Here is a 6,047-nt window from a genome sequence, read left to right on the forward strand (position 1 = left end):
TAAAAAAAGTAGAAATCTTTAAAATGTGTGTATTTAAAAAATACTAGTGAACCGACTGCCACTTGAGTTTATCTTGCATTTTTTTTAATCCCAAAAATGTAATGAAAAAAGGTTCTGTAATCTTAAATATGATTTTGAAAGCCGTGCAATTCTGACATTAGATTACAGGGAATATGGACATACTGTACATTCACACAAGCTGTTTGGGGTTTTTCAAATTAGAATGATGTTGCTAAACATTGTGGATTTTTTGATCACTGTGAAGCTGTCATATAGACTTTTTTAAGAAAAACCGAATAGCGATATAAATAACCCTCCGAGCTACTGTATAAGGCAACAAAATTTGAAAAAGGGGTCCAGTTTTCAATATGCCTTGTATATAGTTGGGATTTACAATAATATGCTACATTTCACCAGACATTTGTTACAAAAGCAATTTCAATGTGTCAGATTTTTAGGATGTTTGTTATTATTTTTGTGGCATGAGAAGGAAATAGCTAACTGTAAATAGAGTAAACCAGAAAAACACTAGGGAACAAAAGTCTACTCACACAGTGCATAGGCACATAAAATACATTTACTCCCCCAGGTTTAGCAAACAATTTCTGCTAGACTGTACTGAAATACTTTCCTCACTATTGTGGGCAAATATGTTCTATATGTTGTGTATTCATTCCACATCATATACCTAAACTACATCAATGTGAAATTATATTTATTATAGATAATTAATGCTATTTAACATTTTGATGATATTTTCAGGATCACAGTAGAAATGCAATAAGTAAAAGAACATTTTTCTGTTCCATTTTGTGATGAACGTGTTAACAAAAGTTCTGGCATCCCTCAATACACACTTAGGGGTATATTTACTAAAGTGCAGTCTTTTAGAAGTGGAGTTGTTGCCCATCAATCAGATTCTAACTATTATTTTCTAGGTGCTAGATAAATGGTAAGTACAATCTGTCTGGTTGCTATAGCCAGCTACTCCACTTCTAAAAACTTGCACTTTAGTAACTATGGGCCTGATTCAGAGCCGTTCGCTATTTGTGGTCGTTCGTTCAAAAACAAGGGGTGGCTATTCAAATGATCCGTTCGCAAATTGCAGTCTGTTCCCACCTCTAAGTCTGAACGAGCGAGCAAAACATACGCTCGTTTATTGGATAAAAACGCCCCCTGGCCACACGCACCATACGTCATGTCCGCTATTTATTAGATTAATCGAGTACATCGTACAGCGTATGAACTGCTCGCTATTCTTGTGGTTGGTGTTTTCAACCGCTATTTTGCGAGCAGTTCTGAGTTAAAAAAAAACAAGTGACGTGGTCAATGACGCTGCTGTATTAATTATGAACTCCCTTAAAATGCCCGTTTTGACCTTTAAGCACGCCTGCATTCGGATCTCCACTCCCCGTTTTCAAGCACCTTCCCCTGTTACCACCCACATACGCCTCATTCTGTCACTCAAAATAGCAGGCCCTCGCTATATTGCGTACCAACGATTTTCGGCCACACTGACTGGTTCGCGCATGCGTACTAAAAACCGTACGCATGCGCAGATGTGCGAACATCGCTCGGAACGAGCGTACTGCCGCTAGCGAGTGGATCTGAATGAGGGCCAATATCTCTAAATTCTCATGAATGAGTCTTATCAACAACACTATTATTCTTAAATAATGCCAGAGAACAGAGAAGTTGGATCATTGTAGCCATTGGGGTCCTGCTGATACCACTCTGAAGTTTGGTATAAATATTACTATATAAATAAACTTTGGGTAGATTCATACATAATAAAGACATGTAAGTTTATTGCATTCTAGGATTAATTTAATTTGACCTAATTCTGGTGCATCAACATTTATGATTTGGGGCTGTTTAAGCCCATTTAATATAGATACTGTGAGACTGTCAGAGATGCTAAACACTCTCTATGCCATTGGTTCTTGTTGTGCTGGAATAGAGGAAAGCGACTGTTTATGTGGCACTTGTTTTTCATTACCCTTTTCATTTACCAATGTATTTTTTACATATGCTTATTACTCCTACCAGGAAGCCACTGATGTAACAAATAAGTCATGTGTTGATCTAGCTGGTAAGGCTGCATAACTAATCAAAAAGCAAACACTTAATCAAAAAGCAAATACTGAAGGCATACTGTTCACTCTGCACAGGAGTGGTTTTTGACAATACGGGGAATAGAACAGACATTAAAGCCCAGAGCTTCCCTGGACATGTACAGGCTGATGTGCTTGCTCAAAAAAAATGAAAAAAATATATTTTTGGCACATCAACGTCTGTGCTGTACCTGTATAGGTGTGCAGAGGCATAACAAATAGAGCACACTGCAGCACGTGTCCCAGGTGTAAAAAAGAGCTGGTAGGACTTGAGACCCCTTCATCTATTGTAAATGACTGCTATAATGATCATCAAGACCACTGAGTTTGGATGAAAAAAAATAAGTAGCTGATCCGATTATCCAAAAAAAAGAAATGATATAATAATAATAATAATAATAATAATAATAATAATAATAATAATAATAATAATAGCATTGTACTTTTCTACTAATGGAGTGCTTTACATTTCCATTTGGAAAAAAAAACATACAAAAACTTAAGTTAAGTATTAAAAGATTATACAAAAAAGAAATAACCATTTGGGTTGTATTTTAATTTATTTAGAATCTAAAGTAGCATTAATAAAAAAAATATGTATGTCTATTGTGTTGTTAGCATATACACTAACTACTGTACTACCTCCTACTTACTGTATGCAAGAAACCAGAGGCTACTACATTAAATACCTTACATGTATACAGTAGTTGTGACACTCTGCAGTTGTGTCCCAATGCTGTCATGGCTATTGAAGGCACTGTGACTGTTGCTAGAGCCATAACAGGGCTTAAATGCACCCTGTGCAGCCCGACCCCTTAGTATGATGTCATTACGTTACACAGAGGGGATGGAGATTGCAGCACCGTTAAGTGCAGCACTGACTGGAGCGTCCTCAGAATGCCCTTCTGAAGCATCTAGGGGATGCTCTGGCGGAGCCACAGCAGTGATCCTGGAAAGGCACCCTCCTACTCAGAAGAAAGGGCTGTGGGGCATTGACAGTGCCGCACACAGAGCCCTGCACTCTGGGCCTGATTCAGAGCCGGATGCTCTGAAAGAGCGCTCGCTCTGAATCAGGGCCAGCCCTCTGGTTTTTCAGAATGGCCTCCTGGCCGCTTGCATAGCTGTGGGTGACCACCCACAGCTATAGCGAGCTTGCCATGATGATGGTCGCGATGGTCAAGACCATTGCGAACTTTGGGCTTGCGACGAGACCCTTGTGGTAGGGTCTTGCTACCGCAAGCCCAAGAGCTCAAACAGAGCCGAAAGCACTCCCACTGACATCACTTGTGATGTCAGTGGGGCCGGCCCCAGATGGCAGGCGTTCCCATGGGAACGCCTACTTCTGGGCAGCCACGCCCCCGGCCCGCCCGCCAAAGGGGGTGTGCTGTCACTCAACATCGACAGCATGCCCCCTTTGGTACGAGACCCGGAGCGACGGTTTGCCCGTCGCTATCCGGGTCTCGTGAATGCGCATGACGGAGCCAGCTCTGTCGTACGCATGCGCACTGGGCTACCATCGACCCACTTGTGAGCGCATAGTGATCGCGAACAGGTCTGAATCAGGCCCTCTGTGCGACAGCACTGGTCATGCCTTAGTTAAGGCCCTGGCTGTTTCTGTCCATAACTGCTCACCCCAGTATGCTCTGGGGCAATGCAGAGAGGCAGGCACATGTGCAATCTATACAAAGAGACAGAATGAAGCCTGCAAAATGCAGAGGAGGTTTGAGCCATGGCATGTGGATCCAACAGTGGTAATATCATGACCCTGAAGCTTGTGGAACTCGAGGTGTGACAGGTCAGTTACTGAGAGTCTGAGTTAACCTGAAGGAGAGACAGACTTGCTCTTGAGTGATAGTGAAGTAAATGCGAGAGAGCGAAGGTCCAGGTCTAGACTTGAGGTAGGAGAGTCCCCCCCTTACAGAGCCAAATTAGACAGAGATAAGGCTACAGAAAATATCAAGAGATTAAGACAATTTGGGACTTGCTTCTCCACAGCTTATTGTTTTGTACTACATATTAAAGGTTTTCTCTCTGTGCGGCTATCTTTTGTCTGGTACACAGAGACCCAAATGCCAAGCATTTTTTTTTATTTAAAATATACTTGAAATAAAAAAGACTATTTACTCTTACAGCCAATCCGTTGTTTAGGGCTCCATTTAATAATATTACTTATTGCAGGTGGCATTATTCATTTATATCATAATGATACGAGTATGCCACTGGTAATTGACATAACTTACCTGTTCAGAGAGGTCCAGCAGTGTCCACCTTCTCGGAGGTATCTTCAGCTGAGTTGCCTGCAGCCTACCACTTCTAGCTGCCTGCGCTTCAACCCAGTGGGGCTACAGCAAAGCCTGGAAAGGTTCAATGAAGCTGGAAAGGTGTTTGCTGGTTCCTCACTACCAGCATTGGAGACTGTACAGCTAATGCCATCTATACATGGTGCAATTAGTACAGTCACAAACAGCGATGGTCAGAATATTTTTAGCGAGTGCTAAAGAGGTTACGTTTCATTCTTAAATAGAGCCTTAGTGCATACCCCCAAATTGTCCTGATTTATGCAGGACAGACCCACTTTTTGGGCACTTTACTGCTGTCCTACCTGTGTGCTGCAGTATTCGCAAGTGGGGGGAGCACTCTGTCACCTTCTGCTCTGCGCTCTGCATGCACACAGTGCTGAGAGAGCCCAGCAGCTCACGGAATGCTGGGCATGTCCCCAGTGTGATAAGGAGGTGCCCAGCATTCCCTGAGCTGGTGGCATGACTGCTTAAATTACATAATGGCGGCATGGCTTTGCATTCCAAGGGACCACTCCCCTTTTCTGCATATGTACCTTTGGCACTTACATGGCATCCCAATCCCATCCTCCTAAATGTTAGGAGGTATATCTTACTTTGTGGGGCATTCCTAATTTAATAAAGAAAATAAAAAAAATAAATTCAATACAAAGTGCATAAAATCTACACCTACACAACAAGAATGATTACTTTCTGTTATTGTAGGTGTCCTCCACTCCAGGAGTCTTCTCTATTTCCTGTAGCAGTGCAGCTCGTCATCAGCTCCTCGTCTGGGGGGTGGAGCTTAGTCACTATTGGCTGGGAGTGACTCAGTTAGGGAGGGAGAGAGTGGGCAGAGCTCCAGTGCCCTGGCTTCCAGTTCCTGCACACAGCGGCAGCAGCAGAGACATTGTCACTGACAATCAGCTGCCACATGTAGCAATTTCAGGTGAAGGGGAAGGGAGTGGGGGCGAGATGTAAGATCCATGGCCAGAGGCAGCAGTATGTAGAACAAAGATTTCTCTTCCACAGACAAGCGCCGGCCCTGACCATACCTGCCTTCCAGTGGGGAAACTGTGACCTTCTTCAGATCTTAAATTTGGTGTGAGAAGCCATTTATTACAACTGTACACAAAACTAGCTGGTGTGATAGAGATTGCTACTATTAGTCTTCATATCTGCAACATACAGTCATAAAGCAAGGGCTCCATCTATGCACACAAAGGGCCTGATTCAGCAAGGATCGCAATTTCAAAGCTGCACGCAGGCTATAGATATATGATGTATGCACTCAGGCAGCTTTGCAATTGCGATCCTTGCAGATATGTTAATGCAGGAAAAAGGCATCACACCTCCTGTGCATTACTTGTCCGAGCTGCATTGTCCAATGCAGCATCAGATAATCTGCATAACATTGGCCGGCTAAGGTGACCCATGTGGTCATGCAGCCGACTGCCGCAGTTGAGAGAAAGAGGCCAGGAAATCTCCGTCAGCCGATGCAGATCCTGGCCTCTTCCCTCCCCCTAATGGCGGTGACATGCCTCTGTTTCACGAAACAGAGGCCATCGCTGCCCCGCCCAGCACCCACATGGCAACAGACTGTCAATCACTGACAGTCTGCTTCCAGTCTGCGAGCGGGATTGCATAGCCGTCCTGC

The sequence above is a fragment of the Taudactylus pleione genome, unplaced genomic scaffold (assembly GCF_031769625.1).
Source record: "Taudactylus pleione unplaced genomic scaffold, aTauple2 ptg000036l, whole genome shotgun sequence".
Taxonomy (NCBI): Eukaryota; Metazoa; Chordata; class Amphibia; order Anura; family Myobatrachidae; genus Taudactylus; species Taudactylus pleione.